Source organism: Chiloscyllium plagiosum, unplaced genomic scaffold (genome assembly GCF_037043375.1).
Source record: "Chiloscyllium plagiosum isolate Xiang-an unplaced genomic scaffold, Cpla_swu_hap1 HiC_scaffold_10, whole genome shotgun sequence".
In the NCBI taxonomy this organism is placed as follows: domain Eukaryota; kingdom Metazoa; phylum Chordata; class Chondrichthyes; order Orectolobiformes; family Hemiscylliidae; genus Chiloscyllium; species Chiloscyllium plagiosum.
The window spans coordinates 51,116,404-51,141,336 of record NW_028270148.1 but is presented as its reverse complement, the minus strand read 5'-3'; the positions used below and the strand labels follow the sequence as shown (position 1 = coordinate 51,141,336).

Sequence of the window (24,933 nt, the reverse complement as noted above, 5' to 3'; positions counted from 1 at the left end):
TGACAAGATTCCACATAGTAGACTAATTAGTAAAGTCAGATCATGTAGGATTCAGGGCGAACTTGCCAATTGGATACAAAATTGACTTTACGATAGAAGACAGAAGGTGATAGTGGAGGGTTGTTTTTTGGACTGGTGGCCTGTGACCAATGGTGTTCCAAAGAGATCGGTGCTGAGTCCACTTTTGATTGTCGTTTAAGTAAATGATTAAGATGTGAATATAAAAAGCATGGTTTGTAATTTTGCAGATGATAGTACGATTAGCGATATAGTGGACCATGCAGAAAGTTATCTAAGATTACAAAGACATCTTGATCAATTAGGTCAATGGGCTGAAGAGTGGTTGATAGAGTTTAATCTGGATAAATGCAAGGTATTGCATTTGGTAAAACAAACATAGGCAAGACTTATACAATTATAAATAGAGCCTTGAATAGTACTGTATAACAGGGTGAACTGGGGTTCAGGCACATAATTCTTTGAAGTCTGCATCACATATCGATAGGATGGTCAAGAAGGCATTTAGCATGCTTGCCTTCGTTGCTCAGATTTTTGAGTATAGGAGTTGAGGTTGTACAGGGCATTGGTGAGGCATCTTCTGAAGTATTGTGTCCAGTTCTGCTCGCTCTGTTCTAGGAAGGATATTATTCAGCTGCAGAGGGTTTAGAGGAAATTTACCAGGATGTTGCAGGGAAAGCAGGATTTGAGTAATGAGGAGAGGCTGGATAGGCTGGGAAGTTTTTCATTGGAGTATAGGAGGTAAAGTGGTGACCGTATAGAGCTTTATAAAATTATGAGGGGTATCGATGAAGTAAATGGCAAGCATCTTTTCCCTGGGGTGAGGGATTTCAATAGTAGAGGGCATATTTTTAAGGTGAGTGGAGAAAGCTTTAAAAAAGACATGAGGAGCAAACTTATTACACTGCAAGTGGCTTGTGTGGAAAATGAACTTCCCAAAGAAGTGGTGGATGTGGGGACAGTTACAATGTTTAAAAGACATTTGGATAAGAGCATGAATAAGAAATGTTTGGAGGGATATGGGCTAAGCGTAGGCAGATGAAACTAGTTTAGTTTGGGATTATGGTTGGCATGGACTGGTTGGACCGAAGGGTCTGTTTCAATGCTGTGTGACTCTATGACCTTATTTGAAATCTGGAATTCCTGTGTATGTCCAGATGAGTGCAAAACAAAAAGCTTCAACAACATATCTTTTTTCAGCAATACTAAAATTGTGAGTTCAAGCCCCACTCTGAAACATGAACACAAAAATTAAGATTTGACAGTACAGTACTGGGGTAGGTCTACATATTTGAAGATGCATATTTCAAATGAGATGGAGAAGTACTGTTGGTGCTGGCAAGGAATGTAAAATATTCCCATTTTTAAGAGCAGAGATGTTATTGAGGCCAATATTTGTCTTAAATCAGCATTTAAAAAACAAATTGATTTTGTGATCATTATTACATTCCTGATGGCTGTATATAAACTAGCTGCCCTGCCGCCTACATCAAAACAGTGAATATACGTCAAAAAGTACTTATTGGTTTCCATGAAAAGTAGCATCTCAGTGCAAGCCTTTTCTTCAGGACTGCAATAGAGATTGGACTGAAGTAACATCAAGGAAAAGGTTATTATCGACTCGAAACATTAGCCTTCCACAGATGCTGCCTAATCTGCTGATTATTTCCAACATTTTCTGCTTTTATTTCAGATTTCTAGCACCAGCAGTATTTTGCTTTCGTAGGGTAATTAACACTTAAAAAGGTGAGTTGTAAAGGTTGTTAATGGTCAAGTACTGGATAAGTACTGCATCAACCCCTTCCATTAAGGATATTTTATAGATTGCAATAAAATATAATTCGATTAAATGCTAAATTAATTAATAATACATGCCAATTAACGTCGTCATATTGGGCAAGACGTTTAAAATACATTTTTAAAAATCTTTTACAAAGCCTTCAAACATTTCAGAAAAAAATTATGAACTCTGGAATATCAATGTGGGGGAAATAAAACCTGCAGCTGCATTCAAGTAGGGCACAGAATTCATGAATAAATAATTGGTGGCTTTCACATTTGCTGAAATCGCAAACTGCGGAAGAAAGATTAATTGACCGTTTAAGAAAAAAATACGTACACATTTTATCCCGATCCGCGCTTCGGCTCAAAAGGTCGCCTGATCTTGAAGCTGCAGAACGTCAGAATCCTGAATGTTTTGATAACGAACTCCTGCCAAAAGCAGCACGTGTTTCCCAACTCCCTCTGGAGTTTCAAATAAAGTAGCGTTCCCTGTCAGATTACAGTGCGGGCAAACAACAAACGTAATCTGTAACCTCAGGATCGTGCTGTTAATAATCTGAAATCCACATCAACGGGTGGCACTGCACAATACTGTTACAAAAATATGAATTATTGTACGGGCGATCCATCTGGAACGTCCTGTGTGCAGTCGGTGATAAGGGGTGTCCAATGTTAATAAACAGGTTTCCTCTACACCTCATCAGAGTTTTCCTTTTCTAAGCAATTGTTCCTTTAATGTTTTGGTGTGTTTTTCCATTTACTCAGAATTGCGCCTCTGGGGTTGATGCAAGACTACTCGCCGCGTTTCAAAAATAAGTGCCAAGAATGGAGACACCTGTTTTGGAAAGAGTCTAGCGCTAAAAATGAATAGAAAATAATCACTACAGTCCGGAGTGACCACAGGGAGAATTGTTATTTACTTCCATCTTGGAAACTGTTGCGATCGCCTTCTAATCAACATTGTATTTATTTTGGCAATTAATAACCGAATAGGAAAATTCATGTCGGAAAGTTAGAAACAAGAAAACATGGCCAGAACGGAGCAATCAGAAAGACCTTGCAAATTAAAGTTTTTTTTTTAATTTTAAGGTAGTTATAAATAGGACAATAAGAGTTTGAAGAATGAAGCTGGATTAAATGGAAATGAATCTAGCAAAGGAGAAAATGAATAACCCCTTACTCTAATAATCGAATTAGTGAGACAAATGAAAGTTTAACTTATCTTTTCTATTTCTATCTGTGCGTGCTGATACCGTAACCAGTATGCCGTAACTGGATTCGATTCCCGCATTTGTCTGCTCCACAACACTTGGTACTCTGCCACAATAACCAAGATTTGACATCGAAACCCTCAAAGTTAGTCTTTCGCAATCTACCAACTCAAAATATACTACTCGACTTGGATGAAAAGAAGAATCCACTTGAGCATTTTATTTCTATTACCCTCTCGATCACATTCAATTTCGAAAGGCCACATTCTTCTCTGCCGATAAAAATTTTGATGGTGTTGTACAACATTAAGAACTGAGCTTGCACCTTCCAAGCAAGAGTAGTATATAATTACTTAAGTTTACATAATTAAGATATTGAGCAGCCTTGCCCATTATTTCAAGGTGGATTAATAAAGCAACTGTGCTAATGCCAACTATATTTCATTAGGTATTCCAATCAACTGCAATAATGGCTAAAAGAAAATCAAGTGATTGCATCCTTCAAGTCAAATCATTTCATTACTTGTGTGATTCAACACTTATTTACATTTACATTGGATTGATTGAAAGCAATTCTTTTTAAAATCTAATTATTGAGGCACAGAGTATAAGTACAAAAATCAAGATTTGGAGGTGCCAGTGTTGGACTGGGGTGGAGAAACTTAGAAATCACACAACACCAGATTATAGTCCAACAGGTTTATTTGGAAGCATTAGCTTTCGCAGCACTGCTCCTTCATCGGGTGGTTGTGGAGTATAAGAACGTAAGACATAGAATTTATAGCAAAAGTTTACAGTGTGATGTAACTGAAATTTTGTATTGAAAAAAGCCTATATTGTTTGTTACATTCTTAAATGTTAAAGTTCACTTGAGAATGTTACTTTAAGAAAATTCTGGGATTTGCATATGAAAGAACTGAAACCAACATGCCCATTCTAAAAGATGAGAAACTTCACAAACAATCCAGGTCTTTTTCAATGTATAATTTCAATTATGTCACACTGTCAACTTGTGCTATAAATTCTGTGTCTTACGTTCTTATACTCCACAACCACCCAACGAAGGAGCAGCACTCAAAAAGCTAGTGCTTCCAAATAAGCCTATTGGACTATAACCTGGTGTTGTGTGATTTTTAACTTTGTACACAAAGTTCAAGGCTGATTCTTATATGAAGAACTGAGGATGTGTTGTGCTGTCTTTCAGATGAAGCGTTTAACCCTATGTTGCAAAATAAGTCGTTGGCCCTCTTTTGAAGAAGATTACTCGAGTTTTCTGTAGATTTCAGGCCAATGTTAATTGCTCAATCAAAATCACAGGTAACAGATTATCTGGTCATTATCACATTGCTGTTTGTAGGAGTTTTTAGTGTGCAAATTGGTTTCCATATTTTCTACATTATAGTAATGACTACACTTCAAATGTATTTGATTGCTGTAAAGTATTTCAAGATGTCTGATCATCATGAAAAATGCTACATAAACCCATTTTTTAAAAAGGTTTTTCAGAAATGTAATGGTATTCAAAAAGTTTAGCTAGGATTCCACTCAGTGAATACATTCCTTAAAAACAATTCTATTCAAACTCATGTGTGTTAGTAATGTACAATCAGCAAATGCTATGTAACGACAAAATGATAAAGTATTATCTAACAGGACTTTAATCCTACACTGAAGCTAGTTAAAATATGAACATTTTCACAAATATATGTATTTGCTTTATGGATCCTTCATATAGACATAAAGTTTATTATGTCATCAAGGCATTTAAGATGATTGAGGAATTTGATTGAAAAGGAAAAAAAAGTCAAAAAATTGTTTTATGTTCCATTTTTCACAATGAACATATACACTGCAAAGTCCCATGAAAAGCAATGTGATAATGACCAGATAATTTTGTGATATCGATTGAGGAATTAACATTGGCTAGGACACTATGGAAAACTTGACTAATCTTCTTCAAAAGAGGACCAAGAGATCTTTTACATCGTCTCTTGGTTAAACACTTCATCTGAAAGACAGCACAGCAACTTAACATCAGCCTTGATTTTTGAGTTTAGATAATGAAGTGGGCCTCAAACCCAGAATCTAGAAATGAGAGTATCACCACTTGAGCTACAGTTATAGACAGAAGCTCTAAGAAGATGATATAATCAGATCTAGACCACTGGAGGTTATATTGGAAAGTACTTTTTCATGCAAAGGGTATTGAAAATCTGGAACTCTCTCAATCAAAATGCTGTCAAGTTAGGTCAATTAAAAATTTCAAAACTGAGGAAATGTTATACCAGATACACTAGGATTGCAGAACCAAGCCAGAAAAATGGAGTTAAGAAAGTGATCGGCCATAATTTAATTGACGAGTGAAGCAGGCCTAAAGGGGGGAATATACAGTTCTTGTTCCTGTTGCCTGTGATCACAGTCACATTTGCCAGATCTTAAACATGCAAAGTCAAGGTTTGACCTAACCACAGAGAGATGTGCTGTGAGAATCTCTAGAGGGAAGATCTCAGGCGTTACATTGGTTTGAGACCATATGGCATGTAAATCAGTGCCTTACAAATCTGCTTTACAACATAATCAGATGGTCTATTGTATGATATGAATACATTTTAGACCAACTAGTTTATTTTAAAAGAAGGATTGTCTGTAACAAACACAGAAAATGTTGGAGAAATTCAGGAGGTCTGACAGCATCCGTTGATAGAGAAATAGAGTTAATGTTTCAAGTCAGGTATGACCCTTCACCAGAACTGAAGAATCATAGCAAAAAAAATTAACTCTTCTTCATTTATCTGTTTCTTTCTCTTCAGATGTTGCCTGATCTTGTGAATTTTTCCAGCAGATTTTCAGAATCCGAAATATTTTGCTGTTTTTTGAAGGATTGTCTGTAATCTTTAAACACTTAAATATTGATCTCTGGATGAAGAGCTACACCCATGCATGGCTAGATACTGTGAAGAGCGATCAATGGGCAGAAGTTATGGAGTTCCTGTGAGGCAGCACAAAGCAAATAGGACTTAGAGTAAGCTTGATCACAGAACAGCACAATAAAGAAGGAAGATATTCAGTCCTTTGAGTTTGAAATAACTCTTTGAAAGAGCAATTTAACTAATATTAGGCCATAGTTCTTTTCCCTTATCTTGCATTGAAATTGTCCTTCAAATAATTGTCTAATTCTCAAAATCTAATTTTGAATCTATATACACCAACCTATCAGATTTAGTATTCCAAATCCTAACCTAACACTTATCACATAAGAAGGTTTTTCTTCATGCCATCTCTAGTCCTTTTTTGCTCACCAACTTAAACCTATGAGCTCTCACTATCAGCCCTTCAACCATTGGAAAAAAATTATCTTTATTTACTCTGCCTAAATCCCTGGTGATTTTAAATATCTCCTTCACATCTTCCCTAACCATGATGAGTTAGTAATCCCTAAAACATCACGAGCACGACTAAAATGGGAATGCAGCAAGTGCAAAAAAGAACATAGGAACAGGAGTAAATTAGATGATTAGATAATTGCTGATCTATTACAACTCTATTATTCCTACTTGGGCTCCCAATCCTTTGATCCCAAACAAAGACCTCTTAATCTTAATCCCAAAAGGGGCAGTTATCACAATATTTGCAACCTTTAGTGCAGAGTATCAAGAGTCCTACCATCCATTGTGTGAAAGAGTGCTTTCTGATCTCACTGTTGAATAGCATAACGCTAATTTTAGTTGAATACCCCTTTGTTCTTGATATCCCATTAAAGGAAATATTATATTTATTCAATTACTTTATAATTTTAAACACCTTGAACAGAACTTCCCTCAGACTCCTATACTCAAGGTAATACAAAAACATTATGCATTTAAGTAGTATTTTTCACAACAAGCACTTGGATATCCCAAGCACTTTACAGACAAGAAACATATTTTCTCTAGTAAAAGACATGCCCAAAATTTGTGTAAATCAAGATCTCACAACAGAACAAGAACACACGTACTAGGAAAAGGAATGGGGAATTCAGCCCCCAGAATTTCTTCCATCATTTCGCAACTTGATGGCTGACTTGATTGTGGCCTCAACTGTATTTTCCTGCCTGCACCCCATTACCCTTGACTTGATTGTTGATCAAAAAACTCAGTATTGAATAGATTCAATCATCCAGCTTTCACTGATATCTGATTAAGAGTATTTCACAGACTAACAAACCTCTGAGAGTGAAAATTTCTTCCTATCGCCATCTAGTCTAAGTCTATGGGTTATGTCATTTAGGACTGAAATGAAGAGAAACTTCTTCACCCAAGAGTGGTGAGCCTGTGGAATTTGCTGCCACAGAAAGTGGTTTGGGCGGCACGGTGGCACAGTGGTTAGCATTGCTGCCTCACAGCACCAAAGGTCCGGGTTCAATTCCCGCCTCAGGCTGTGTGGAATTTGCACATTCTCCCCGCGTCTACGTGGGTTTCCTCCGGGTGCTCTAGTTTCATCCCACAGTCCAAAAATGTGTGCAGGTTAGGTGAATTGGCCATGCTAAATTGCCCGTAGTGTTAGGTGAAGGGGTAAATGTAGGGGAATGGGTCTGGGTGAGTTGCGCTTCGGAGGGTCGGTGTGGACTTGTTGGGCCGAAGGGCCTGTTTCCACACTGTAAGTAATCTAATCTAAAACATTGTATGTTTTAATGAAGGAATTAGATATAGTTCTTAGGGCTAAAGAGATCTAAGTGCATGGCGAGGAAGTAGGAATAGGATATTGATTTGATTGATCAGCCATGATCATATTAAATGGTGGACCAGGCTCAAAGGGCTAAATTGCCTGTTCCTGTTGTTATTTTCTATATTTCTATATTCTTTCTAAAATGGGAAATCCCTAATTTTTGAATTGTGTTCCATGATCTAGAATCCCCCACAGGGAGAAATAACCACCCACCACAAATTTTATCAAGTCCCCACAGCACGTTATTTATGAGTATAGGCTTAAAATCTCAACCACTCCCCAGAAGATAACCCTGTCATTCCAGGAGTCATTTGAATGAATATTCCCTGAACAGCTTCTCATACAATTTGTGCAATCCTTTCTTATTGAGGTCAAAAAGGTACACAGTAATCCATATATAGTCCACCAAAAACCTGTACATCTGTCTCTACAATTCTTTACTTATATACTTGATATCCCTTGTAGTAAACACCAGCACATTGTTTGTCTCCCTAGCTAATCACTTGCTGTACCTGCGTACTAATTTCATGCAATCCAAATACCAGGAGACCCAGATCCCTCTGCATTGCACAGTTCTACAGTCTATCTCTATTTAAATAATTTATTGCATTTCTATTCTTCCTGCCAAAGTGCAGAAGTTCACACTTTCCCACATTCTACTCCATCAGCCACTCACATTCCATATTTGTAAGTCTTTATGGATTCTTTCATTCTTTACAACTTACTTTTCTACTTATCTTTATGTCATCAGCAAATTTAGCTAACATAGATTGGAAACCTTTCATCCAAGTCATTTATATACATTATAAGTAGTTGATTTCCCACACACCATGAGCTATTATCTTGTGTTATAGTAACCTTTTGAAATACTACTTTTTCAAATGACTTTTGTAAATACATGCACACAATATCTACAGCTTCACCTTTATCAATATTGCTTGTTACTCACTCAAAAAAACTCTCATACATTTGTCAAACATGATTTCTCTTTAAAATAATCATGTTGACCTTGTGTGACATAATGACCAAATCATCCCTTGCAGTGGTATTGGTTGAGAAATAAACAATGCCCAGGGCACCAAGCAAAGTTATCTGGCACTTCTTTAAAATGATGTCATAATACAAAAAAGACTTGCATTAATATCAGCAGGTTAGGTATGAAATTCAGAAGTGACAGCAAAGAAGGTAAAAGAAGCAGCAAGAGAGAAGGAGTCCCAGAAGCAGACAGACTGGCAGCAGAACTGCTGCACAAAATTAGTCTGGATGACAATGTGTGCAGGAGTTGACTCCAGCCAAAGCAGTTCAAACTTAGGGTCTTTGAGCATGAGCAATTAGAGGCACTATAGTGCATTCATGCAGCTAAAAGTTTTGTGCACAGTAAGTTTCAGGATGTGGCCAGTCCACAGCTTAAGGAAGTGTGGGCAGAGATGGATTGGGTGACTGCCAGACAGAATAAGAGGACCAGACAGTGCATATTACTCACAAACCATTTCTTAGCCTTGGAAAACAATAAGAGTCAAGGCTCCTCTATGAGTTTGGGCAGAGCCAAGACTACTGTGAGTAGTCAAGTTGATAAGGGGGAGATTGATGAAGTACAGAAGGGCAATAGTGGAAATCATTACTGAGGGAAGTGGACAGATACTTCCAGGATGATATTTTGCCTCTGGATGTCACAAAATGTTACATTTTGTGGATAAGCACACCAAGGTCCCTCTGATCCTCAGTACTTTCCAAAGTTTTCCCACTGATAGTGTAATCCCTTGTCTTGTGCACTCTTGAAATATATTACCTCATATTTTTCTTGGCTAAATTCCATTTGCCACTGCTCTACCCACAGAAAGAGGTGTATAAGATTACGTGGTACATAGATTGGATAGGAAGGCTTTTGTTTTCATTAGTAGAGAGGTAATTAATCAGGGAGCATAGATTTAAGATAAGAGATAGAAGACTAACAGGAGAGTTGAAGAGAAACCTTTCCTGAAAGGGAAGAGACAACAGCCAAAGGTTGTGGTCTATGTTAGGACCAATGACATAGGAAGAAAGAGAAATGATGATCTATGAGCTGAATTTGAGAGTTAGGTAGGAAATTGAAACACAGGATTTGAAAGTACTAACCTCTAGTACCATGCAATAGTGAGTATAGGAAATCAAGTGTATAGCATGCATGCATTGAAGATAATGGTGCAGGACAGAGGGCTTGAGATTTCTGAGGAACTGAAACCATTTCTGGAGAAGCGACCTGCACAATTTAGACTGATTACACCTGAACAATAATTGGAAACAATGTCCTTGTGAGAGGTTTGCTAATGCTATAGGTGTGAATTTAAGTTAGCATCCTGACAAACAGTTCAAAAGGGAGAGAAGTCAAGCTGAAAAATATCTTGGATGGATCATCAAATGAGGCCACATAGATTGAAGTAAAAAACACAAAAGGGGCAAATGCATTGTTGAGTGCACTATCAGCCCCCAAGGAGCCAGGAAGAGGCAAGGGATCAAACATATAATCAACTATTCAGAAATGTCAGCATAATAAGGCACTAGTAGTTGAGGATTTTTACTAACCAAATATTAGCTGGGCTAGTTTTAGTGTGCAATGTAGGGAGGGAGGAAAATTCTTAAATTGATCCAGGAGAACTTTTTTAACCAGTATGTAGAAAGCCAATAAGGCAGCTTTGGACCTAATAAACTCATGTAGGTAAAGATGTATCAATAGGGAGGTATTTTGGAAATATTGGCCATAACACAGCTAGATTTGGGATAGTTATCAAATGGATAACATTGTGCCAAGAATAAAAGTTCTACACTGGGGAAGGACTAAAACTACTAAGATAAGTGGACCAGGAGCACGTATTTGCAGATACAACTGTGTCAGAGTAGTGGGAGGTATTCAAGGAGGAAATAGCCAGATGTCAGGCTATGTTCCTGTAAACATATCAGATGGGACCAAGACTGGAGGACTCTGGATGTCAAGGGACACAAAGATTAGGATTAAGGGGGAAAATGGCAGATACAGAAGGTTCAATATTGTACAGTGCTCAAAGAAGTATAAAAAAGTATGAGGAGATCTTAAAAAATATATTAGGAAAGCAAAGCAAGAATTATACAATGAAGGAAACACAATTTTCTTTTCCAAATATACGAAGAGCAGGAGAATAACTAAAGAGGAATCTAGGCCCATCACAGACAATAAAAATAATGAGCAAATAAAGGAAGAAAATAAACTTTGATGATACACTTAGAAGTAATAGAGCTTCTTTAAATAGATAAAAAGCAAGAGAGAAACTAAAGTAAGCATAGGCTTGTTGAAGAATGAGGCTGAGGAAGTAATTATGGGTAACCAGGAAATGCCAGAGGAGTTGAATAAATGCTTTGCATCAATCTTTACTGTAGAAGACACTAATAGCATCCCAAAATTACTAAATATTCAACGGGCAAAAGGAGAAGAGAAAATATACAACGAACTATCACTGGAGATGAGTTTAGGATATCTGGTCGGCATAGATGATTTCGACCGAAGGGTTTGTTCCTGTGTTGTACATCTTTTTGACTCTAAAACCACAAGTGAAACTTATGGGGCTAAAGGCCAGTATATCCCCTGGACCTAATTGGATGCACCCAAGGATAGTAAAAGAAGTAGACAGTAGGTGCACTAGTAGTAAACTTCCAGGGTCCTTTAGATTCTGGAAAAGCCTCAGAGGATTAGAAAACTGTCAATGTAACACCTTTATTTAAATAGTAAAGGGAACAGAAACCAGGTATCTTTAGACATTTAGCTTAATATCAATTATTGGGATAATGTTAGAGTCTATTATAAAGGATGCAGTAACAAAGCATTTAGAAATGCATAATATGATCAAGCAGAGTCATAACTTTATGAAGGCAAAATCATGTCTTGCAAATTTACTAGAGGTTTTTAAGGAGGAACAAGAAGGTAATATATTTGGATTTTCAGAAGGCATAAGGTACCACACATTAGGCTACTTAATAATGTAATAGCTTAGGGTGATGGACATAGTGTGGATATAGGAATGCACTATAGCCAGGTTTATGGATGACACAAAAAATAGTGAGAAAGCAAACAGTGAGGATGACACAAAGGGTCTGCAGAGGGGTGTGGACAGATTAAGTGAGTAGGCAAAGAATTGGCAGACAAAATATAATGTGAGGCTATGCAGTTTGGCCAAAAGAATAGAGGTACTGAATATTATTTAAATAGTGAAAGCCTGCAGAAAGCTACAGAATAGGGATTTGGGGATCCTCATCCATGAATCTCAAAAAGCTAACATCCAAGTTCAGCAGTTAATAGGGAAAGCAAATAGGATGTTGCAATTTATTTCAAAGGGAATGGAATATAAAAGTAGGGATGTTTTGCTAAACTGTACAAGGTACTAGTCAGACCTTTGTTAGAATATTGTGAACAGTTTCATATTCCTTATCTAAGGTAAGATATACTGCATGGGAGGCAGTCCAGAGAAAGTTCATTTAACTGATATCAGTTATGGACAGACTGTCTTATGAGGTGAGATTGATTAAGTTTGACCTGTACTCATTGGGTTATGGAAGAAGGAAAGGGGACCTTATTGAAACATGCAAGATTCTTAGAGGATATAACAGAATAGATGTGCAGAGACCACTTCCCCTTTTGGGAGAGTCATTGAGTCGTAGAGATATACAATACGGAAACCAATTCTTTGGTCCAACTCGTCCAGGTGAAAAAAACAATGTGAAACCAGTGAGACAGTGCAACTAATTGTACAAGTTTCAATCCATTAACATGCAATATAATCTTTGATGCATTTTTAAAGTGGGTGAACAAGAATATAGTTCAGAACTCACTGCTGGAAAGCAGTTGATTGGGTTTGAAACTCTTGTTACATTTAAGCAGTATTGCACTATTCACTTGAGTTGGGCAATTGTATTAGGGTAGTCAGATCTTGGAGACAGCATGGACATGGGCTAAATGGCCTCCTCTGTGCTGGATATGTCTGTAAGTCTTTATAAGGCCTATAATTGATAATAGGTACCTCAAAGTGCTTTTCAGACAATAAAGTACTTTTGAAGTATAGGCACAGATATAATTTTGGAAATATGAAAGGCAATTTGAGTATAGCAAGTTCCCACAAACAGTATTATGTTCGTGATCAGATAATCCATTTTTATTGCATTGATTTGGGAGAAATATTTGGAACATACAGGAATAAGGATTTTTTGTGTCCATTATAGAGTGCCTTGATTTAATATCTCCAATTTTACAGAATTCTGCAATACTGTGTAGGAGTGTCTCACTTCATCTTATGCTCAGATTTCAAATTGATGTGACATGTTCTTCATAATTTAGAATTTGAAATCCTGGTAATATTTGGTGAGTTGGTGCTTCACTCTCTCAAGAATCAATGTATTATTTCTGAGATGTATTGCCCAAAATTGAACACAGAAAAAAAGTGTGGATAATTTAATGACTTTTAGACATTCAATAAATAAGTGAAATAGAAATATAGTTATAGCTGGAAAAAAACACAATTACCGTGTAACTACAAAAGTGAAGTTGGCAGGCTGTTGTCATGCAATAGCAGTGTTGTTACCTCTGAGCCAGAAGTTAAAAATCACACAACACCAGGTTATAGTCCAACAGGTTTAATTGGAAGCTCTAGCATTCAGAGCGTCGCTCCTTCATCAGGTGGTTGTGGAGACTTGATGAAGGAGCAGCGCTCTGAAAGCTAGTGCTTCCACAACCACCTGATGAAGGAGCAGCGCTCTGAAATATAGTGCTTCCAATTAAACCTGTTGGACTATAACCTGGTGTTGTGTGATTTTTAACTTTGTACACCCCAGTCCAACACTGGCATCTCCAAATCTGAGCCAGAAGGTTTAGGTTCAAGTTCCAGCTGCTCCAAAACTGTGCAATTATACGCCTGAACATTTTGATCATAAACATATTCAAATGAAGTTAGTAATAAACGTAGTTCTAAGTGCAGATGTGAAAAATACATTTTCAATACAATGAAAAAGATTGGAAATTTTCTAGGTTATATTTTTACCAACATAAAAACAATAAGCTGCACAGTAAAACATCTAGTGAAAAGATTTTCACAATGGCACAAGAAAATAAATAAAAATCACACAACAGTCGGTTATAGTCCAACAGGTTTATTTGGAAGCATTAGCTTTCGAAGCGGTGCTTCTTCATTAGGTGGTTCTGAAGAAGGACAATAACACAGAATTTATAGCAAAAGATACAGTGATGCATTGAACAAACCTAGATTGTAAAGTCTTTCATCTTTTAGAATGGGTTTGGTGGTTTTGGTTCTTTAATATCTAAATCCCAGAACTTTTTTTAGTCACATTCTCAAGATAACTTAAGGTTTTATAATAAAAGGTGACATCTCAGCTCAGATAATGCCTTAAAGGTATGACGTTAGAGTCTGGCATACATGTATGTGGCACATACTCATGTGATTCATCCTACATTTTCTATCTCATATGTTGCAAGCAAGGATTCTCCGAGGCATAGTACATTGGTGAGGCCAAGCAGATGCTACGATAATGGATGAATGGACGCCACACAATAAAATCTAGGCAGGGATGTTCCCTCCCAGTCAGAGAACACTTCAGCAGTTAGGGACACTTGACTTCGGAACTTCAAGTGACCATCCTCCAAGGCAGACTTCGGGACAGGTAACAATGCAAAGTGGCCGAGCAGAGGCTGATAGCCAAGTTTGGTACCCATGGGGATGGCCTCAACTGGGACCTTGGGTTCATGTAACACTACAGGTGACCCCCCGGAACTATGCACTCTCTCTGTCTCTCTCACTCACATACATACACACACATTCTTACATACTCGCACACTCACACAGACCCTCTCTCAGACACAACCTCTCTCTCATATGCACACACATACATCACTCACATTCATACCAATGCCTACCCTTTCACAGGCTTATATCCCAGCACATCTACATACACACTTTACCAAGCTTACACACACTCTCTCACATGCACTTACATACACACTCACTCTGTCTCTCCTGCACACACACAAACATCAGTTTATGGGGTGAATTTGTATGTGCAGAATTATAGAATCATAGAGTCATAGAGATATACAGAACGGAAACAGACCCTTCAGTCCAACTTGTCCATGCCAACCAGATAGTCCCACCTGCCAGCACCAATCCCATATCCTTCCAAACTCTTCCTATTCATATACCCATCAGATGTCTTTTAAATGTTGCAATTGTACTCACCTCCACCATACACGTACCACTCTCTGCATGAAAATGTTGCCCCTTAGGTCTTTTTTATATCTTTCCTCTCTCACCCTAAACCTATGCCCTCTAGTTCTGGACTCCCACACTCCAGGGAAAATACTTTGTCTGTTTATCCTATCCCTGCCCCTCATGATTTTATAAACCTCTATAAGGTCACCCCTTAGCCTCTGATGTTCCAGGGAAAACAGCCCTCCCCTATTCAACCTCTCCCTATAGCTCAAATCCTCCAATCCGGGCAACATCCTTGTAAATCTTTTCTGAACTCTTTCAAGTATATTTGCAGATACATTCTATTTTGCTCAAAAAATGCAGAACCTGCAATCAGTCAATGCAGGCAGTCAATCCATGCAATATTTTGTAAATTCCACTTTGGAAATAGAACCAGTCCCTCTCAAGATTGGGATACAGAGAGACGCTAAACTCACATCTTTAAGGCATTGTCAGAGCTGAGATGTCACCTCTTGTTATAAAACCTTAAGTTATCTTGAGAATGTGACTAAAAGAAGTTCTGGGATTTAGATATTAAAGAACCGAAACCGCCAAACCCGTTCCAAAAGATGAAAGACTTAACAGTCTAGGTTTGTTCAATGTGTCATTGTATCACTGTAATCTTTTGCTATAAATTCTGTGTTTATAGTCCTGCTTCACAACCACCTGATGAAGAAGCACCGCTTTGAAAGCTAGTGCCTCCAAATAAACCTGTTGGACTATAACTGGGTGTTGTGTGATTTTTAACTTTGTCCATCCCAGTCCAACACTGGCTTCTCCAAAACAAGAAAATAAAGATGTTGAGGCTGAACTTAAAGAGAAAAAAAAATTTGGGCATACTGTTCAGAAATCATATTGAACAATCTGCCTTAAGATCAGAGATATGCAGTAAACATCATTCTTTGACAGTCAATACCTTAAATTCAGGCAAGCATCATCAGAGTCACCACCCACTACTGTATATTGCAGCATGTTTGTAGCAGTATCCCAGAATGGAGGATGTGTAATAAAAGTTCAGAATTGATAGTAGGCTCTATATATCCATATACTGCCACAGGGATGCTGGTAAGAAACTCTATGCATAGAACAAATGAGAACCAAGACCTTTTTTATTTAAACAGTGTTGAAAATGTCCCTTCAGCCCATCATGTCCACACAGGTTATCCAGCATTCATGGACGCTAATCCAACTTTCCAACACTTGGCATTGTAGCCTGAATGCGATGCATTTCAAGTGCTCATCTAAGTTCTTTTTAAATGTCTTGAAGGTTCCTGCCTCTATAACCCTTTTATGCAACAAAAGTTTTGTGAAAAAGGTTCTTCTTTAAATCCTATCTAAATCTCCTGTTCCTTACCTTAAAACTGTGTCTGAGTTGAAAAATGTGGTGCTGTAAAAGCACAGCAAGTCAGGCAGCATCCGTGCAGCAGGAGAATTGACGGTTCGGGCATAAGCCCTTCATCAGAATGCCTGTGCCTACTGATTTGTGGCCCTTTAACTGTTGGGAAAATTTTCTCCCTATCTACCTTATCTTCTCCTAACATTGTACACCTTAATCAGGTCTCCCCTCAGCCTTCTCTGCTTTAAGCAAAACAACCCCAAACTATCTCTTCATAGCTGAAATACTCCATCACAGACAATATCCTGGCAAATCTCAAATTCACCCTCTTTGGTGCAAGCACATATTTCCTGTAGTGTCTCAATCATAATTACACTAATGTTATACACAATTCCATCATAAAACTCATTTATCACGTATGAAGTCCCACATAAATAAAAGCTGCCTTGAGATTGAGACTATTTTCTGTCAAAAAAGTTGATTTGGTATTCTTGTTTCTATAAAGAACTATATTCTTGTTCACCCATTTTAAAAATGCATCAAAGATTTTATTGCATGTTAATGAATTGAAACTTGTAAAATTAGCTTCACTGTCTCACTGGTTTCACTTTTTTTTCACTTTTCCAAACTCTTTTGTGTTTTCATTCTTGCCCATTCTCTGTATGGATAGAAATGAGAGAGCTGAGTGTTCAAATAAGAATGAACAGTTTTAATGTGAAAGTGAGGGATTTTTTTGCTTATTAATTTTAAAATATAATTATTAAGGAATGTGAAGTGCTTCTACTTTATCCACTCGTTGTCAAAAGGAAGTTCTGGTAGTGTGGGTTAATGAGTTGGGGAATTTTACCAATTTCAGAAGATAGCTTTCTGCTTAATGATGACGTTTAGTGTATCAGTCATTTATCACAATAAGAATTATATTCAAAAAGTGCACGCGTTGCCCTTGAATAAGGGGTGCATCTGTAGGTGAGATACAAGGGGAAAATATTTACAAATTAAAATGTTAATATATTTTATGTAGATCCATTAGGTCACGCCATCTCAAACTTGCAGCAATCTAGAATCCAAACATTCCATAGATTGGACCTCAAAATCGAAATGGGTACCTTTCGGATTTATAAAGTTGTTGCTTGGGAGAACTCCATTGGAAGTCGTGTGATAGTCAGATAATCCTCATCTTCAAACAGTTCGAATTCGATCTGGGACCGGAAAAGACAATTTTTGGTCATTGCACTGGGCCACGATGCAGGAGCAGAAGGCCTACAAAGCAAGACCATGAAAACTATGATTCTAATTGTTTCCCGATTCACGTTCCGTACACCCGTCTGCTAGATGCTTTCTACAAGTTTTCTGTGAAAGTGAAAACTATTTTGTCAGTATGCAATGTAACCTTCAACGTTACCGGCGAAAATCCATTAAATACAGACCATAGGGTATTTTCAGGGCCAGAGTTCAAATAGCCATTTCATAACCGATCACCCACTGAACTATATTACAGCAATACAAGGAAAGTCGCTCTGCGGGAAGAAATACAATGTATGTGAAGAAATTGAAATCCATGGCTATTAGTGGCATTGTGCGTTGCGACTTTAAAAGCACCTGTAGAGTATTATAAAGCCCAACTGAATAAGTAAGCCGGAGTCTCTAACATCGATTATCGTAGGTAAAGTCAATGAATATTGCTCAGATTTTAAACGCATCAACACTGAATTCCTATAACGCCAGCCTAGCAGTGGCTGACTATGCATGGGGAAGAGACGTAACTTTAATTACGAGAAATCTTTACGCTCGTTAAATGATTTTGCAATTAACCATCAGCAATACTTTTTTTTCAAAAATCTTGTAGCCAAACATTTCGGAATAAATAGCTGAGTCTACTTTTATAACGTCCCGCTCAACGTTAAACAGTCTCGTGATATTAGGTTAGCAATCTACACATAACGTTTTAGCGATACTTCTATCGCAATAAACCCAGGTACAAACTATAATACGACCGCTCCCCTAGTAAGGCTGCTGACTTCCATATCTTCCGCTTGGAAATAACTAAGGACAACATGGAGTTCATGCCTACGAATTTAAAATTTCAATGTTATTTTTGATTTATGTAATAATTATCATCAGCATACCTAGACACACTTCTCCTTGTGTTTTACTCAGTTACATTTGTGTCACTATAACCAGAATTCTAAAATTACAATTAAAGTTAAAAGCTACTCCATTAAAATTTTGAACAATAACCAGTGTCAAATTAATCCTGAGATACATTAATTGTCAATATTGTTACCGGTTAGACATAGTTGATGAGGGATGATATATATAGGCATCTGACATTACAAAAGACGAAATGCTTAACCGAATGTGATGAGATGTTCCACGTACTAAAGAAAAGTCCTTTTAACAAGTCAACGATTTAAACAATTAGAATTTCAATATTCTTAACGTATCTAAAAAATGTATTGACAATGGCAATAATTTAATGTAAATAAACGTTATTTAGTTAGATGATATTTATTTCACATTATTGCTTTCTTGATTACTTCAAATTGGTAAATCATTATTCGATCAGTTGAATGAGAAGACATGACACAATAGACGGAGCCAACGGGATTTGAGGATCCTTCATTTTTGCGGTATGCAAAGATCGGAATTGACATCAGTAATTGTCACTTTGCTTTCTTAGGTTGAAGTCCAGTTATAGTGCTCCCGAAGGTGCAAGATAACCGGAGGAAAGCTACAATCATCAGAGGCATCAGGTAAAATGACTTTTCATCACTTTCTATGTTGGTAGTCATTAAAAAGGATGTTAAACTTTATTAAATTTGAATTCATTGGTCCGTATGCCAGCATTTCGTAGGCAAAAGAAAATCAACTTTTCCTGGACGGAAAAATCTACCACAAACGATTGCCAGGCATGGCTTCATCATTAAAAGAAGAATTCCGATTTCCACTACTTTGCATCAATAGAACCGGCACGCATCGAAAACCAGGAGGTGTTTTCCTTTTAATAGCGCCACATGTTAAAATAGAATACATAAATCTCGCACCTAGTGATCGATACTTAACAGGTCTAGAATAAGGAGTGACATAATTATCGTATCCCACTTGTGCTTATAAAGTCTGTGATTGAAAATATTTCTCAGTCTAAGGCCCGGGTTCAAGTCCCTCCTGCCCCAGAAGTATATCATAACGCATCTGAACAGATTGATTAAAAATCAGAAGCGTGGCACCCAGCAATATCAGATGACAATCCGGATTGCTTTTAAAATTAATGAGGCTTTAAGTACAAGAAAATTGTTGTGATAAGATTTTTAGTCATATTGGCAAAGTATTATTGTTATTAAACACTTAATCCGCAAATGGTTACTCCAACTTCGAATAACATGACATTTTGGCATTTGCGATATATCTTTTTTTCCATGTTGCCACTACGCTATTATATCCATGGGCCAAATACGTACCCATCTGGTAGAAATTCTGGAAAGTCTTTTATTTGTTGTCAGAAGATACGTCGCAGATTAGAGTCACGACAGTGAATGCTATCAAATTACACTGCAAATAACACATTCGTGGGTTTGATCGTGGCAATGACTAATATACAAGCGAGGCACAAAGTAAGATGTGGTTAACTGTAGTCGTCAGCCAGCACCATAAAAGGACCAATATTGCAGGCTCACGACCGGATAAGTGCATCGCTCCCTTCCAAGTAACTAATATATGAACATTTTTGTGTGTTTGGTGGGATCTTGACTTTTAATTAGGAAAATGAACAACCGGGACTAAGACAATGATCTAACAGGATAGTATCACTTTCAATCAGAACTATAGTGGTTTATATCTGTACAGATTTCAGAACGCAAAAAGTTACTCAACCTTTCTGTTATTTTCACCGGTCAAACTGCGTACCTCCAAGTTTCGGTGTTACCGTCCCACAAAACTCATTAAGCGCCAAATTTAAGAGTTCAGTTTGGAAACAGTGACACATCCTGTATTGGGTGTTAACCCCTTGCAGCACTTTGCTTATCTTCACTTCCAACTTTCCCTGTCACAGATTAGAGTTCCCGAAGTCCGGAAGCTGCCCGAGTATTGATTGCGCATCCTTTTCCAACGCCACTTTGGCTTTTCCGTCAATAGTCCCCTCTAACGCCTATTGTCGACACACCATTTGGTTTGGTTCTGCTGTCAACTTCTCTTTTCCAAGCCTACAGTACATTTTGGCGGGGGTGGTAATAGTGGGGAAGAGAGTTTATAGGTGAATGTAGTTTTCTTATGTTTTTCAACTGAAGTTGACAATGATGCGAGTCGAACGCGGGGAAACATATGTGACAATCGAAAAGCCTTTTTTTGTGGTTGTGATAAATGGGAAAGAGGTCAGTTTATGTTGCTATGAGCGATTCAGCATCTCCAACCCAAAGTTGCTGAAGGAGAGGAGCGCGCGCGCGCGCGGAGGTGTTGGAGGGGGCGCGCGTGGCGGGGGGGAGGGAGCAGAGGGGACACGCGCGCTATTGAGAAGGGAGCGAGCGCCGAGCGGAAAGTGGCTGCGGGGAGGTTGTGGTGGCGCGAGGGGAGGGGGTAGGGAAGAGCAGTGAAGACCGAGAGCCCAATTCCCTGGAGCACGTGACTCCCCCTTTCCAGACCCCGCGCCGATTGGCTGCCAGGGAATATTTTTGAAGGCGACCGCCAAGTCCCTTCTCATTGGACGGAAGCGATGGCGGCGGCGATTGGTTCGGCGGGGTGACGTCACAAAGACAGTGACGCGTGTTCTTCCTGTTTCCTTCCTCGCGTCTTGAAGTGTATCTTCAGCGGCTCGCGCAGAATTAACAATCAGAGAGAAGAGAGCGGCGCGAAGCCCTGCCTCCTGGAGGTCTCCAGTATCCTCACCAACCCTCCACTCTGTCTCTCTCCCTACCTACTGCAAGCAGAAAGCTTTCTTCCTCGCTGACCAATACTACAACACAGTAAGTAACCTTGTCCCTTACTTACCTTTCTCCACGTCCTTCATAAACTTTAAACGGCTTGCCGGCAGCTAGTTGCTGCACCTTTCGGACGGGATTTCTTTTTGTGCTGTGTTAAAACCATATAGATTTTTGGCTGGAGAACAGGAGGAGCGGAGAAATAAGTGTTTCTAACCCCCTTTTACCCCCCCCCCCCTGTTTTGTACACAATGAGCTGCTTGTTTTCCAAATATTGCATTGTACTCTTTTGTCCCATCATCTGCTGCCTCTTTGTCTTTTGTCAAGTGTTGTATTCTAGGTATTTCGTGTCTCGTCGCGCAACTGATTTGCTTTTGATTTGCATGGATACTTCGTTTTTTTTTCCCCCGGACCTGGTGCAGATGTGTTAGTTTCGGTTTGCTTTCTTTTGGGATATAATTTATTTTGCAAATGAGCTATTGTGTCGTTGGATTCGCCGTGCATGGTGTTTACGCCTGGGTTTTACTAAAACTTTGGGACTGTGATTAAATTAAGGCGTTTTAAAGTGCGCAGTGGGTCACACATTTTCCGATCTTTGCCTCCCCCCCCCCCCCCCCCCGGCTGCATTGATGGTCAGATGTGGACAAAGAAGTTGTCGTCACAAGGTGTCCTTTGTCAACATCCCCCACCCCCTCTCATACCCATTTTCAATTCTGCTCTTAATATTCACCGAATCTCAATATGGTAGTTTCGTTCGGTTTGCGATCACAATAACGAAGAAACTCCGACACTGCTCCCAATGTGTTAAGTGTGGAGGTGTGCTGTCAGATCGTTTTGCTTTGACAAGGAGCGATTAACAGAAAGCAACATTGTAATTGCTGCGTTAGAACTGTTGGAGCACTAGTACTTGTAGGGAAGACTCATTTTGATTTAATACAAGGCTGTTGTATTTACTTCGAGACGCGTTAGGGGAAAGAAGTGCCTCTGCCGAGAAAGTGTAACCAACTTTAAGAAGGTGGATTGTGCAGCATCACGAATCTTGGCGATGCAATTTTGTGGCTTGATTAAATGAAGCTTCCCCCTAAACAGTTCTTGTTAATTCTGTATGTAAATGTAGGCCAAAAGAAACTCTTGATACTTCTTACTACTTCATATTTGCGTATTGCCGTTTTTTGGGGCAGTTGGAAAAAGACTTGGGGCTTTTATCCCACTCGGCTCTGACCTCTGTAGAATTGGCTTTTAATCGTTTACAGTCAGGTCAAAGTGGCTGGCATCCCTGCTAGTCCTGTACATTGTCCCCGATATTGATGTTATCCAGCCAGCTGCTGGATGCCCCGTAACCCAGACAAACCAACGGAAGGATTGCCTTGGTATTGTTTACCTAAAGGCTGCCCGCCCCAGCTCCGGCTGAAAGTGAGCTGGTAAGCACTTAAAGACAGATTGTTTATTTGTTTTTTAAGAGGCAAGCAAGGTGTTGAATGGTGTTGGCGTTCGGCAGAAACTGCGCATGGGCACTGTCAGACAGGTGCGCGGTGTCAAAACGGCAGGTGCAATTTCGAGTTAGGAGGGAGCAGCAATTCTAAGAGTCTGTGCTTTTTCACAAGCAAATATTTCAGTCTGCAACCAAATCTGAAGCAAAATCACTAGAGATCAAGTTAAGATCCACGCTACTCCGAGTAAATTTAAGGCATTATCGTCCTTTGTTGGTTAAACGTCTGTTTTCATTTTTTTTAAAAAAGTTGCAAGATGAAACATTATGCAGGCTTCTTCATGCTCACCATCATCTGATAATTTGGCGAAGTACAGTTTGAAAGTATTAATATGACAATTGTGCTGTATACACAGGATAATGAAACCACAAGTCTGCAGAATCAGATTTTACTGCTTTTCAGCTGTTCAACAAAAAAGATCCACAAAGAACTTCAGGAAAAATTGTTAGATGGAAATATTTAAAGTACACTGGTTCTCTTGAAATGATTCAAAGTAGCATCTGTGTCATAACAATAGAGTTTGAGGTAGCAGAATCATTTTCACATCTATCAACCTTTATAAAGCGTTATTTTAATTTGCCTAAATATTCCGTTGTATCAATTAGACTTTTGAAAATGCTTCCAAGTGAGTGGCATTTATTTGATCCTTCTTATATTTATAGCACCTATATATTATCAGGAAACTGGCTTATTTATTGGCTTTAGATGAAGAATCTACATTTTATAGTGGCTGTAAAGTTTTAAAAGATATTGCTATAAAACATCTGTGATTATTTAAGTTATTTTTCTCAAGTGTGGCATTCTATGCACAGAATTGTGTACCCTTGATTACACACCTTGCTACTAATGTCACATGACAGGTGTGTAGAATATCGTGTACTTAGTCTCTCTCTGGAAAGTTGAACTAAAAGGCCAACACTCCTTTGTCACAAATTTAGCCTCAGTAAATTTTTGATTTAGGATATTTGTGTCAAAAGCTGCTGATAATTAGTCAAAACTTAAAATGTGCTGGTAATAACAATTTTCATAGTATAAATTATTAGATAGGACTCAAAAATTAAGAATGTTTTCACACATTCCTAAGACTTTTTTAAAAGTTCCAATGACCTTTTATGTAAGTTGAGACCTTTACTTATAAAAATATACTTTTTTAATAACACTATCGTTTTTATTTTTTCTACTCACAAACAGTTCAAAGCCTAAATCTACTTGAATTTGTTTGTTCATTCTTCCCCTCAGAAATTAAAAAAAAAACTGCTATGTCTTTTACAACAGAAGCTTAATAAACACATTGCTGATTTACTACTGAATGATATACCTCGATTTCTGAATGGAAAATGAATTTTGTGCTTGCTTCACCTAACCACTTTATTCCCAAGGAGTAGAATTATTACAGATGTTCCTTCTTCCAGGTTTTAATGAGCTAAAGACTAGGCATTGATTTTTTAAAAAAATATATGTCTACCGAGAGAGTAATTAAAAGCCAATCATGTTTAAATGCATACAACACATCAGCTCGGAGTCTCCTGCCAGATCTCCCTGCCTTATCCTGCTCTCCACATGTAGCACTGACATTTTGTTTTTTTTTAAAAAAGGGTTGCTGTATAGTGTAGTACTTTGGCGAACAAGTTAAATGTCATGGATATTGGCCCCCCTGAAATATTTGAGGTTCTAGGTGTATTCTGCATCTTTGACGACTCAAATTGTTTCTCTAAGATGGTAGTGGCATCAGAAAACCCCGTCTTCTATGGATTTCCCTACTGAGGTCTTCAAAATTTAAATTTTAAAGTCTGCTAGAAGGCAGTGCATATAAACTGTGAAGACTGCAATATTTGTATTATTATAATTCTGGAAACATGCTTAGCTGGTTGAATGTTTACACTTTCAGTGGTCAGCAACTTTTACCAGATGCAAATTAATCAGCAGTGGTAAGTTTTGATGGCTATTTTGTATTAATTATAAATATTGCATTAAGGATGCTGAAATTTAGAGCTGAAATCTAATTTTTTCTCTTCCCCCCCCCCACCCCCATCTCACACACACACTCCGAGGTAGTGGTCTGATTTAAAACCCATCATGAGATAAGCCTATTACAAATGTATTTCATACTGAAAGCAAACAGTTGCTTAGGTAGATTGTGTTTCTCTGAGGATTATCACAGTTATGATCTTGGGGAACATTTGATATTTTTACAGGTAAATTGAAAGGGTTGGGAGCTGTTCC

The 24,933-nt window shown here is 38.2% G+C and overlaps 1 protein-coding gene and 1 long non-coding RNA gene across 7 annotated transcripts in view; one reads left to right on the top strand and one right to left on the bottom strand.

Annotated features, from left to right (window-relative positions):
• LOC122552833 (uncharacterized) overlaps window positions 1-20,427 on the bottom strand; it is a 30,861-nt gene extending 10,434 nt beyond the window's left edge. The window contains exons 1-2 of the long non-coding RNA XR_015758437.1: window positions 19,769-20,427; window positions 17,417-17,570 (exon numbers count right to left, since the gene is read on the bottom strand). This is a non-coding gene — a long non-coding RNA (uncharacterized LOC122552833). The remainder of the gene's footprint in view (window positions 1-17,416; window positions 17,571-19,768) is intronic.
• The window catches only part of prox1a (prospero homeobox 1a), a 139,486-nt gene continuing 133,492 nt past the window's right edge, over window positions 18,940-24,933 (top strand). Inside the window, exons 1-2 of one of the 6 annotated variants that reach the window (XM_087991335.1) lie at window positions 18,965-19,063; window positions 21,100-21,265. The gene's annotated coding sequence lies outside the window, so the exon portion shown is untranslated. Of the gene's footprint in view, window positions 19,064-21,020; window positions 21,266-22,028; window positions 22,642-24,933 lie in introns of those variants that run through there. The other 5 variants (XM_087991336.1, XR_015758436.1, XM_087991334.1 and 2 more) reach the window with 5 other exon arrangements.